Here is a 13827-nt window from a genome sequence, read left to right on the forward strand (position 1 = left end):
CAAAGGGCTTTGGATGCTCAATTCTAATTAATCTGAATGGAAATGGAGTGTCCATATCACTGTGGCAGTTTTGAAAAATTTAGCTTTGCCGTACAGCGTGCCTTTTGACTATACAACTCATTTCACATACCCTGCAGTTGCTTTGTCACAATATCGAGTGCAGTGAAACAGCATGGACTACTATGTATACTGGAATACTAAATTAGAAATAAAGAAGTATTGTAATTTGGCAACAGGCAAAAACAACGGCTTTAAACCAAATATGGCTGTATTACCAAATTTGCATTCAAGCACTTAAAGCTAAATTTTGCCTCCAAATGCACACATGCAATTCTCTTTCTAGTCACGGAGAGTTCCATACATACTTCCAAGGACAGCATTTACCCCTTCATATTTTACCTCCTCTTGTTAATCTTTTGTATACCAATAAACAAAATTTAAAGCTACCTCCCCCTTATTCGGTTGAAAAACTCGTTTTCTCTATTTAATCTAACATTCTTGATTGCATGATTTTTGGAACTTCTGGTTACTATTTATGCATTAAGTTTTTATCAACAGGACCAGAATACTACATTTTCAATAGCTATTTGCGTAACTTACTTCACTACCAGTTTTGGCACTTTCCATTTTGCAAACATCGAATTCCTCCCCTTTCTCCACCACCCACCCAGTGCATGTCTCCATTTCTTCTAATGAAGCTGGAAATTAATTATGCTATTTTAATTTGCTTATTAATTTGTACACCAGCCTCATAATCAGTATTTGATCATGCTTCAATTTTGCATACTTATTTCAAAATATATTAAGAATATTGTGTGTGGATGATATTTAACATGATGTACAGAAATAATATTCCACACAAACTAAATAAAGGAGTTCTACATTTTTTTAAAATCTATTTTACAGACATTTCAAATTAAAGTTATGCTCTGATCTTGCAAGTGTGGCACATGGAATGCTCACTGACTTGCATGATTTGAGCCATGCATGTCATTTTCCACACTGCATAAATCAGTGTTATTCAAGTAGAAGCTTAGGCATGAAGAAACCATCTGCAAAGAGAAAGAAATGCTAAAGTTGGACACGTCAGAAAGGTGGGTGTGATAATACTTCTTCCCCAGTACACAATTCTATTCCAGATTTTCCAAAAGCTCCCCTTACTTAGCCATCCAGGGTATCTGAGATTTTCACAACTGATCTTGCTCTGAACTACAATGGTAATGGCATGCTCCCTTAATGACAAGCATTCAAAATCTACCTGGAAAGTCTATTCAAGATTTCTTGATGAGTATTGAAACTTAAACATCAAATCTTAGACGCATAATGGTTTTCCTAAACCTATCTGTTAGGGACGCATTACTGGTAGTTTAGGGTAGCATTACTGGTAGTGTAGTTTAAACAGGGCATAAATGAAAGCTTGACCCAGAGAAGAGCCTTCTTGTTAGGACCAAGGTCAAATTAGGGTGGTATGTTTTACTGCAACAAATCATAATGTGTGTGCCATATACTTCATCAACAACTAGATCGGAAAACATAAAATGGAAGAATACCCTCTCAGTTAGGGGAAGTCTGTATATTTTGACTCTCTTCCCCCAACCCTCACCCTTCCTATACTTCTTGTCATCTTATATTGTCAGCTATTCAGGACTTGGATTGTCTCTTACTATACGTTTGTGCAGCTTCCGGCATAATGGGCCCATGACCCAGATTGGGCCCTCTGGGCATTATTGTAATATAAATGATAATTAATAATAATGTGAAGCAAAGGTATGAGCTGCTTCCTCTGAGGAAAATTAGAGTCTTCTAACAACTTTAGGGACACGATCCTGCACCTGGATGCATATGGGTGAAACACTATGCTCAGACAGAGCCCCACTGAAGTCACTGTGGCTCTGTGAGGAATCAAACTGCATAGATGCAGATTCAGAATTCGGCCCTAGTCTGTTCTTCAGTGACAGTTAGGCCAAAAATGCCTTAGTTTCCCAATGTATCATCCTCTCACTAAGAAAAATCACTGTTGCATATTTCATTGCCTAGCTGTTTCATTGCCTGGTTGGCCCAAAGACCATCTGTAGAAAGCAAATCCAACCTGGCTAAACCCAACAATATAGTTTCAGAAACCCGGCAAAAACACTACTTGGAGACTTCCTTCTGAGGCTTTTGCTTTCAGACTTTGGGTCAGAATCTCACACGAGTTTAACTCCACTGACTTTGATGGAGTTCCTCCAGATTTAAGCTGGTGTAAGTGAAAGGAAATCTAGCCACCCTGGTTCTCCTCTACCCCAAGTTCATCTGCAAATCTCTTGTGATGACATCCTCATATGTATTGCTTTAACAACCACAAAAATCCCATACACATAAAAATGCCATAAAAAGAACACAGGCTGGAGAAAGATGACTGACTATTCCTCTGCAAGAGGCATAATCCTAACTATTATCATGTGATGTGTATTATCCACCCTCAAGAGCTCTTGCTAGTAGTATTGGTTAACTCCTGATTGAGTGGTACATAGACACAAATAAAACTGGAGAACAAATGAGACCTATGCCAAAGCATATTCTGAAAAGTCTTAGTGGAGCTCATTGAAAATATTATGGTGCAGAGACTGAAAAGGCCTGAGTTCAGAGACCTCAATGCAATAGCAGCATGGTGTATTTAGCAGTCCCAATCTACCAGGGCACTGGCAGTTTGTGTGCGCCCTCTTCATTTGTACCCTCATATGGCCTTGATTCTGCTGTCACTGACATTAATAAGAGCAGGATCAGGGCCTCTACAATCTGATCCTGCTTTCGTTGAATTCAGGGGAAGCAGGATGAATCCCTTAGCATGCATTCTTTCAGGCCTACCGGGTTACATGGAACTTTCAGTTACACCTGTGCATACACAGAGTAACTCCATTACAATGATTGCAGTTACTCTGGACTTACAAAGGCGAAGCTGAGAGCAGAATCTGACACAGCCTGTCATATTGATTATCTTTCAGAAAAACAGGCAGTGGGGGAGATGCACCTTCCCGTTCACTTACAAACTAGCGAGGAAATGGGGAGACAAAACTTGTTAACATCCATAGCAAAGACAGACAGACATTTTTGGTCTCTCGAATCTGAATTAAGTTCTACAGATCCCATCTCATGGAAACCCACTGAATATATATTTTGCTGAATGAGGCCCCTGATTGTCACAGGCCCTTAGTGACATTACAGACCAGTGGGGTGCTACTTCATATTTTCAAAGTGATTTTTGCACCTGTGTAGACCTACATCACTTAAAAAATCCCTTCCACCAAAATACTAGTGGGAAAGTAGTATTATAAAAAAAAAAAAAAAAAATCTAGGCATCTAATGAAGTGAGCTGTAGCTCACGAAAGCTTATGCTCAAATAAATCTGTCAGTCTCTAAGGTGCCACAAGTACTCCTTTTCTTTTTATGTCTCCTAAGCAACTAATAATCTGAATCTACTTTTATAAAATTCAGTTAGCTTTCTTTCCCCTGCTAAAGACTAAGCTTTCATTTCATTAAACTTTCTTGCAGGCAGAAGTACCCAAAGCCAGTATATTTTCATACGTTGAATTGTTGAAGTCTCCTATTCATACAAAAAAAAAAGAAAAACCTTATGGACCCACTCTTACATTATGCATATCTATGCTAGAGAAAAAGAAAGTAGAAGTGCTGGAAAGTCTGTCAAAAGCATGTTTTTTTCTTTGTTGATTAATCTCTTATGTAACTGAGTTTATAAATATTAAAAATAATAAAGCACTGCTATCATTGTGAGCGCACACTACAAATAGGTCTACAATTAGGTGCATTTAGTAGAGTATTTTTCCTCTCATCAAAGAGAACTTATTTTAATCAAAGCTAATATATCCTCAGTCAAGAAATAGTAATCAGCAAATCTGAATATCTGATATGTTGAAATATGTTTAGTGAGCTCAGAAGTTCAAATTGATAAATCACCTTTATTTACCAAAATATGGCCATATTGCCAAAGTAGTTGCTTCAGGAAGTTATACGTTTTATATTTAAGTTAACGCTGACTTAAATTAGATGAATTATAAATATTAACATAATTTCATTGTAGGGGATGGTGAGTTTTAGTACATTTTGTTTCTTTTACTACCACATGCCTGCAAGGCAACATCTTATTTCTAAAACTTGATGCTGGGAAGTGAAAAATTATCCACTGTTGGTTAAATACTGATGCACATAATGGGAAAGGCAAAAGCCTCAGGTTAATAAATTGCCGAATATTTAGAGGTTTCAGAGTAGCAGCCGTGTTAGTCTGTATCCGCAAAAAGAAAAGGAGTACTTGTGGCACCTTAGAGACTAACAAATTTATTTAAGCATAAGCTTTCATGAACTACAGCTCACTTTCCGATGAAGTGAGCTGTAGCTCATGAAAGCTTATGCTCAAATAAATTTGTTAGTCTCTAAGGTGCCACAAGTACTCCTTTTGTTTTCGAGGATATTTAGAAGCTCCTGTCCATAAATCTGACTATAGCGAAAAACTAACAGCTGAATATTAGTTGCAAAAAAATTTTTACACCAGTAACTTTAAGTGAATTACTGGCAAAACAGCAAATTGACACAGCTGGAGTCCTATAAATTCAAATCCCCAATTCAGCAAGGTACTTAAGGTGTCTAACTTTAAGCATATCAGTCGTCCCACTGAAGTCAATTGGAATCTCACGTGCTCAGTGCACCTGCTTAAGCAACTGCTTTGGAGGCAGCATGTTCCAGGGAACAGGGCACTAGACTGGGAATAAGATCTGGATTCTATTCCTGGGTCTGCTGCTGGCTTGCTTTGTGACCTTGCGCAAGCCATTTCATCTCTCTACACCTCGGTTTTCCCATCTCAAAAATGGAGATAATAATGCTGGCCCACCTCTGAGATTTATACCTATAGTATGGTTCAAGTACTTTGCTGGAAGCACAGGTTTAAGTGCTTTTCTGAATCAGGACCTATCACTGCTAATTATTATTATTTATTTTTAGAACAAGAACGACAATGTGAGTGCAAGCTTCCCTACATTGCCTCACCAATGTGGTTCAACAGTGACTTGGTGGCTCACTCCTAAAATTAGCTTAATCTTTATGCTCATTCAGTCCTGGGCTCTTCTCAAACCATTAAGGAGGATGTCAGCTGTGATAGTCTTTTTTTTGTGAAATTGACAAATATCGACTAGCAACAGAACTGAGACCACCAGCTAAGCTCACAGAACTGGTTGTTATTATGGACCTACAAATGAGGGTCTGAACTAGTAACATTTTCATATAAAATTGAAAAATAAAATGGGTTTGAACAAGACACCACAAAAACAAAATTAACTAAATAAATTATACTCTAAATGAAAGTTGACTTTTTCATGTTTACTTTCTGGAGATAATTTTAATACATATAATTAAAGTATTTAAATCAAGCTAAATGGCCTATTAAGTAACAAGGAAACATAAGAGATATTTAGAGTAATATCATTTGTAATTACGAAACATAATAATCAGTAAGAAAAACTGTACTATAGCATGTGTGCCATGTGATTTATCTACATAGGTACTTCCATTGCCCACATCACTCTAGTATCCCAAAAATGTGAATGAGTTGAATGTTCCGACACTCTTATGATACAAGGAAATATTAACAGTCTCCATTTTACAGAAGGAAAAGTGAAGCAGTGGGAAATAAAAGCCTCCATTTTCAAAAGCAGTCTCCAGTTCAGGGTGACTCCATCTGAACACTTGTAGCTTCAACTGGAACTGTGGCTGCTCAGCCCAAGGGAGCACACTGAAAAATTAAGTCAGGCAAAACCAGTGGCCACTTTTGAAACTTTCTGAACTAAATCATTTATCCTAGGTCACACAGATAATGTGTGGCAGAGGCAGAAATTGAACCCAGATCTCCTGAGTCCCACTCTGGGGCCTAATCTATAATGCCATCCTTCCGCTCTAAACCACTTTTGAATATACATGAAATCTTGCATATTATGGAGGCCGTGCACTGTTAAACAGATGCCATGTTTCACCTCACAGGTGCTGGGGTGAATGGATTCATAAACAACCTATACACACATGTATCTAATTACTTTGCACAGGCAGATCTACCATAAAAAGTAAAACAGAGGACTTAGCTACTTTGTGTGTATACATCCTCCTTTTGCACATTATGTAAAAGAAAGGTTTACCCCAATGCTGTTGGCCAAAATTTCCTATCCTCACATTGTTACATTGTGTGTTGTACGCAAGATGTGGGCGGTGTTTCAGTGCTGTAGTAAGTATAGTATTTAGGCCCCCTATCCAGCAGATAACCTAGGCACAGGTATAGTTTTAACCACATGAATGACTTTAATGGGACTACTCATTTGCTTAAAATTACTTATGTGATCTGCTGGGTTGGGGTCATAGTTTGTAAAGTGCTTTGAGATCCTTTGGGATGAAAGAAAAAAATGTTAGGTATAAAAATGCATTATCACTGATATTAAATGTAGAAAATTGACATTTAATATCTTTAATTATTCAAAGAAAAACTAGGAGACATTAGGGCCTTCCTCCTCACATTGGACAGGAAGATACCTATAAATGAACCATCTCTCCTACAGGCCTTTTGCTGAAGGTAACTTCCATTGAAGTCAATGCACATACAGTAGGTTTGTGATACAGGTCTTAGGTTTCCTCGCAAACACATTTTGTGCTGATCAAAACCACCAAAGAGGATTTTACATTAAATTGTGTGTTTACTTGAAACCTTATTTACAATTTTGCTCCAGTAATTCAGACAAGTTGTGTATGTTGATGATATGCCCAACGTTTGAGATTATGGGCCAGTATCTGAGATTATTGGTCCTTCTGCACATGGATCCTGGAGGAAACAATTCCCCACCCCTGCACCCCCACAACACCTGACTTCATTGGGATTATTGTAGATTAGTTTGTAACCGAGACCAAAATCTGACCTTACACATTATATTGGGATTTATATGAAAATTGTTTACTAAACTCTGTTTAAAAATCAAATTATACAGTGATTATATCTCCTAAAACCATGTGATTAAAAACAAAATCTTAACTTTAATCAAACAGAAGAATTCCCAAAAGTAAATGAAAGTATCTGGTAATAGCTAAATTTGAGGAAATCTCCATTCTACCATTAACTAGATACATTTTTATATTACTTTTTCAATTTCAACAAAAATTATTTCAGTGCTTCCTTAAAGCTTCCATTACTCCTTCCTCTTCAATAGGCTATTTTACCATTTCTCTGCTTCCTAATTTGTAAATACCATTTCAATGCTATTTGCAGCTGCATTTACACTGGTTCTGTAAGTATGAGTAGAATTAAACTGTCCACTTCTTGCAGAGCTGCATGGAGAACACGATCATTTATGGAACAGAATTCTATGCACCCACACATCTCCATATTGTGTGGAAGCTATGTATTAAGTGCAAGGACCAAGGACAGTATTATGACCAAGCCAGTTATGATGTAAGGTCTCAAGTTCTGATCTTCCCAAAAATCCTACACCATTACACCAAATAAAGAGAAAACCTTTTATAGTGTACAGAATTCTAATTTGACTTCAAATATAAACAGAGAATTTTTTCAAAAGTCAATATTTATGTATTCAGCTTTGAGCAACAGTCTGAGTCCTATCAGTAAGCTTTTGAATTTTGTATGCGATTTCACTTTGTAAAGACTGTTGCATCAATTATTATGCACATAATGCGATTCTTATCAATAAGATTATAAAATCTGGTTAGCAGTTTTTGAGAACTATATTTTTCCAGTGCAACTGCTCTTGTAATAAAATTGTAATTAGTTTATTTTGTGTTCAATTACTTTTGACATTATAGTTTATGTCAAAGGATGAAAGGCATGTCTATACCCCCACCCACTACTCCCCATACAGGCTGAATTATTGAACTCTGGGTGTTAATCTCTGCAGGGACTGGGAAAAGAAGCAGAATCCACCTCCCTCCAACATTCTGACAAGTCATGGGGCACAGTCTCTCCGCTGCCAATATCCCACTAGTTAGTATTGTGGCTGTAGCCATTTCAAAAGATCCCACAAGAGCAGCTACTTCCACTGCCTCCTTTGCCTATTTGGGATCATCACATACCTCATGTTTGCCATACAGGGGCTGCTGAAGATCAAGACTGTGTTATTAATGAGCTTTTATGAGAACTAAACTTGGCCCCCTAAATGTGTGTGTTGGTTTTTTTTTTAAGTATATATACTCAATATTTGCAATGTTGCTATGTTTTTCCATCATCAGGGACCAAATTCAGACCACTGTCAGTAGGTTCAACTGCACCAACACGACTTGAGTTACACCCACTTATACCAGCTCTTCATTTGGCCCCACAGGTTCGAATCTCTGTTTGAAACAAGTACATTATGTTGGTTCAATAGTGTCAAACTCTTCCAAAAACAAACAAAAATGCTCTAGTTCCTAAAAGTACTTTGGAAATGTTAGCAATTTAATGATTAAAATTTGTCTTTCAAATTCAGTAGCTACCTGGGTTACCAATCCCAGGAAGAAAAATGGTGAGAGATACAGAAAGCACAAGAATTACCAGGAAAGTGGGATTTGCATGTTAAAACCAAGTTAACGCCTATCACCCCAGTATTACAATTTCCCCCCAACTCCTAGAAGACAACTCTTAGATTTTTTAAACATATGCCTCTTGATATTTTCCGATCCCTACTGGCAGCCTCAAGTTTTACAGGCTGTATATGGTTAATAACTTTTTAACCCACAATGTTGTACTTTTCATATTCCAATTATTGTTTTAAAACTTTTGCCATAATTCAACTGTTCTTTCAAAGCCAAGGGCTTTTCTTTCACAAATGAGCTAAGATCCCAACACTGAGGGCCTTCTAATTTTCATGTTCATAAAACCCACCCCCTTGCATTCCTAAAACACAAACTTTGTAATCTGACAGTTCCTATGAGCACCCAAAAGAAGACATGTTTTCTGAGGTGCTAAAACCTGAACAAGCATCTTCCCCATGAAAAGGAACAAGGAGACAGCCTGTATCTCATTAACAACAATTTAACACTATTTTCCCGGTGTACAGTTTACATACTTACCCAGGAAGGCAAGTGGAAATTACAGACAGAGGAAGATGAAGCAGTCTCAAAGCCTTTGTCATGTGATAGTGACCTATAAAGTATCAAATACAGGCACATCATCAGTACACCATGATTTTACAATATTGCAACTTGCCACAACGCCAACAAGAGGAGAAATTCCCAAAACTTGAAACTTGCTTCCTCCTCACACACCCCTCCCCCTCGTATAAGTTCTCCTTAAAACGGGAAGCAGGTTGACAGTCGCAGGAAATCTTAAACAGCAAACAAAAGATGCACCATGTCTTTAAAGGGCATTGGGACTGGGCAAATGGAACAAATCATCTGAGTGTGCATCAGTGGGGTGGGATATTTTCTCTCTCTCTCACCATGAAATATGCGACGTATCAAAATAAAAGGCAGAAAGTTGGACACAAAAATAAACCACAATAAAGCCCAACGATTTATACAAGTGCTCTCGCTCAATCCCCAGCGTGGATAAATTCAGCGACGTAACAAGAATATTAGGAAATCAGCAAGCCCAGATTTCAGGTACGAGATATACACAGGGAGAGACAGAGGCGGCTGCAACGTTGTAGCACTGTTTCAGGTAATGCCCATTCCCCTTTTCCAGATCTAGAGAGTCCTGAAATCGCCAAACAAGCCCCTCCACCATCGCAATCCACACGGAGATTAGAGACCTGAATCCAGACAGTGCATGGGTAAATGCATTTACAAGCCACCACCGCCACCCACCCCCTGTGCAAAGTATAGGGCCACCAGAATCCGGGCTCTGGGGTGGGGTGAAAGGAAAGGTATTAAATATGGAGAGAGGCTAGACTGACCCACGGCTTTCCCTTTTTCCTCCTGGTCACCATCAAGTTTGCATCTTAGTTACAAAATGTCGATCTTAAAGGCTGACAAGACACAGGGAGAGGGGGGAGAGAGAGAGAGAGAGAGAGAAGAGAGTCCATCTTGCTTTGGGGGGGAGGAGAGGAGCAATAATGTAATGCACAAATCTCACCCTCCCAGGGGGAAAAGTCTGCACAACACCTTTCAGGAGGGGAGGGAGGAAAGGGAAGCAAGGGGGACGACGGAGCAGCTCCCCCCAGCCCTCCAGCTTTCCCTCCCCAACGAGATTTGGTGAATCAGACTGGCAAAAAACACCTCCCTGCTGCTGCTCCCCTCCTCCTCCCCGCGGGCCCGGGCGATGATCCCGCTGCTGCCACCGGGGAGGTGCTGCTGCTGCACAGAGCCACATGGAGACCTAGACTCCTGTCCCTGCTCCATCTCCACAGCGTGTTAATATCGGGGAGTGGGCTGGGGGGGGGGGGTGACAAGCTGCCCCCACCCCTGGTGCGCCTAGATCTGGGACTTGAACGTGTCATTAGTAGGACAGGCAATGGTTTCAAAGCCCCAGGCCAAGTGACCATCCTCAGCAGCCTGGCTGGTTTCTCGCCACCACCTTCCACAAGGCTCCCCCCACTCTTTCCCCAACACATACTCTCTCACCTCTTAAAAACTTTTAAACAAGATCCTCTCGTGAGGAGTCGCTAATTTGCCCCTCACACAGTTAAAATAAAAGCAGCAAGCCATTGCTCACAGGGAGTGGGAGAGACCCAGGCATTTTCTTTCCCCTTTCTACAGAAAAGGAAAGCAAAAAATAGCTCGTCTGTGCCGCTCACTCGCTCTCTCTCTATCGTACATGTTGTCTCGGCTTCTTTTTGCATCGTTTCATTTTACCTTCCTCGTTCAGCGGCAGCGGGCTGTAAAAAGATATTTCTAAACACAAACCTGCTGTTTTACAGATTCCAGGATCAATGCTATTCCCTCCCTTCCTCCCCCATTGCAAACCTACACTGGCTCGGTTCTCTCCTCCCAGCCATGTAAGTTTCATACATTGCAAATAACACAGAGAGAGGAGGAAGAGAGAGAAACGAGGGGGGGGGGGGAAGAGTCTGATTTCTGTAATTTACCAGCGACACGATATCGCAGCAGCAAATAACAGTTTAACACCAATCTGGCTTCTGATGACTGAGTAACCCCCACTAAAGGCACAAACCCCCTCCCTGGGCAAATTATCTCCAAGTTTTCTGTCATCGCGACCATCCAATGTCACAACTTACCTTCAGAAATAGGACTTTAAACAGCCAAGGCCTTCCTCCCCGCCCCAGCCTCTCTCTCTCCACCTTAAACTTATTGACACAACATAATCCCACATTCATGCAAAATCCTGACACAGCCTCTCTCCTCCTCCTCCGTCACTCCCCCCCCCCTTATTCTTTCTTCCTCCCCGCCTTGCACTAGCCCCACTTTTTCTCTAGCAAATTACAACATGGGGGGGGGGGGGGAAGGAGTGCATCGCACGGATGGCTCTACCGGAAAATATAGCTTCCCAACTCTCAAAGCGAACAACTGAGCCCGGTTGTTGTTGGCTTCTCTCTCTCTCTCTCTTTTTTAAAGTGACACAAAACCCACAGAGAAACCTGGCCCCGAAAATAAATCAACGCACTTCCCCCCCCCCCACCGGCCCCTGGAATGAAGTTTCGTTTCTGGCTGCCGCGATTTCCCCTGTCAAGCCCCCCACAAACGCACAGCCGGTGTGGCTGGTTTGTTGTTGTTATCCCTCCTCTCTATTTCAGCTTCTTTCCCCCCACCCCTCGCTCCTCCGTTGCTGCTGCTGGCGGCTCTTGCCTCTCTGTGGGGAGAGGTACTGGTTCAAACGCAGCCTGGCACTGGCTGGCCTACCCCGGGTGTATTTTTTTTTCCTCCTCTCCTCTTATGCATTGCATTGCAATTCACCTCCCCTTCCCCTCACCGCCCCCCCCCCGGCCCGGCCTTTTAACGAGGAAAGGAGGCGACAGAAACAAACCCCCTCCCCACCCAAAGTTTGAAATGAAGGCTGGGGTGAAAAGAGGGAGGAAAAGTGACTGGAAATCGTGGCAGCAGCAGCAGCCCAGGACACGTAAAGGTCTCTGCCTTCCCCCAAGTCCACCCTACCGGCGGCGGCTGCCGGAGGAGTCCTTGGGGGCTGCCCCAGCGCTGCTGAGCGAGTGATAGGAAGGAAAGTGTGTGGAGAGGGCACCTCTCCTGCCTGGATGGCGAAGGGAAAGGCGGGGGGTTGTGGGCACTCACCTCTCTGTGTGTCTGTCTGTGCGTGCGGGTTTCAGTGGCCAGTCAGTGTTTCTCTATGTGAAAGTGAAGAGCAGAGCACTCAGCAGAGCCTCGGTTTTCACTGTACACTGCTCCACATACAGTACATGCAACCCGGAGAGACTGAAAACATTCATTTTTATATAAGGCAGCCTGCGATTGGCTCAGGGACTGAGGGACAGGTTTGCCAGCCATACAGCTGGCCCGTTACACCCAAAGAGCGAGAGACTCGCACGCACACACACGCTCGTATGCACACACTCACACACAAAGATCATCTCGCTTCTTTTACTAATGTTTCAGGACCTGTAGACAGCCTAGCAGGGCAGGTAGAAGGACCAGCAAACTCAGGTCAGTGAGAGCAAGGCAGATCTGCGCTAGTTAAAATGCTTGAAACTGGTGTCCATTGGTTGACTTGGGAGGGTTGTGGTAATAAACTACGACTCCACTGGATACCGAAGTGGGTTTTTTATTGCCACTGTATAGTGCCCCATGGAAGAGCACTTCTTTGTGTTATGATTTGCCAGTCTGAGCTGGTAAACAAGTAGCAAAAGGCAGGATTTTAGTTGTTGCTGATTATCTCTCTTTTTTTTTTTTTATTTTAAGTCGGGATGATTTCATTCAGAGGCCAAAACATACAGAACAGAGAAGTTCAGAAAAGCTGAAATGCATCTATATAGTCAATGACTAGTTAGTAAGTAAATACAGAAAATCAACCCCACCACACTGGACTGAAAACAATGAAGATAAACAGTTTGCTGAAATGGTCATTTTCTCACTGAACTATCAAAAGGGTTTCAGACAATAACATTGCAAAGCGATACTATGAAGGACTAGTACTGCATGCTGTGTTAATAATCTTTCTCTCCAAAAGGTGTTTCAGAGGCCCTTACCAATTTAACATAAACAATATATTGTTTTTTAAGATTAGTGCTTAATATGGACAACTGAAGCTAATTAAATAAGTTAGGAGATTATAACAATACAATCTACACACCATGCCATACATATGTTCTTTTCCCTGTGATGCATGCAGTCCTGTTAGAGTCTGTCACAGATTACCATTTACATGGAGGTGAAGTAAATCTAGACATTTATTTTTAATCTCAGACCTTCACAAACAAAACAACAGTATGACACCAGCAACTTTTGGTGTAACTGCATCACTGTTGCAATTGAGGCTTGAAAAACCTGCTGACACGTCTTACAACTATGAAAAGCTCCTTTTTCTGTTTTAATGAAACAAAATAATTGTAAGGAAAACATTCTCTGTAACCTGATTCACCATATTATTGTTCATTATGCCTGATAACCTGTGGCATCTGCACTTTACTTAAGTATTTTTAAAAGACAAAATGTGACATTTATTTTATGATTTAAAGAAACTATCCCTCAGATTGCAAGTTCTTTGGGGCTAGGATTATGTCTTCCAAGCAGAGTTTGGCAAAATAAAAAATCATAAATAATAACTAATAATAGAATAAAATGGGAGTGACAGCCTCATGCAGACAACATATTAATTTATTTTTAAGATATAAGAGCAGTTTTTTATCCTTTGGTCCCACTTATATTTCCAATGCTCTAAGAAACTCATATATTTTTCCTTTCCTC

The 13827-nt window shown here is 40.8% G+C and overlaps 1 protein-coding gene across 7 annotated transcripts in view; it reads right to left on the reverse strand.

Annotated features, from left to right (window-relative positions):
- BBX (BBX high mobility group box domain containing) overlaps window positions 1-12353 on the reverse strand; it is a 199704-nt gene extending 187351 nt beyond the window's left edge. For 6 of the 7 annotated variants that reach the window (XM_073306538.1, XM_073306507.1, XM_073306528.1 and 3 more), the window contains exons 1-2: window positions 12199-12353; window positions 9085-9157 (exon numbers count right to left, since the gene is read on the reverse strand). The gene's annotated coding sequence lies outside the window, so the exon portion shown is untranslated. Of the gene's footprint in view, window positions 1-9084; window positions 9158-11189; window positions 11536-12198 lie in introns of those variants that run through there. The other variant, XM_073306477.2, reaches the window with a different exon arrangement.
- Between the last annotated feature and the right edge of the window lie 1474 nt (window positions 12354-13827).

Source organism: Lepidochelys kempii, chromosome 1 (genome assembly GCF_965140285.1).
Source record: "Lepidochelys kempii isolate rLepKem1 chromosome 1, rLepKem1.hap1, whole genome shotgun sequence".
Lineage (NCBI taxonomy): Eukaryota > Metazoa > Chordata > Testudines > Cheloniidae > Lepidochelys > Lepidochelys kempii.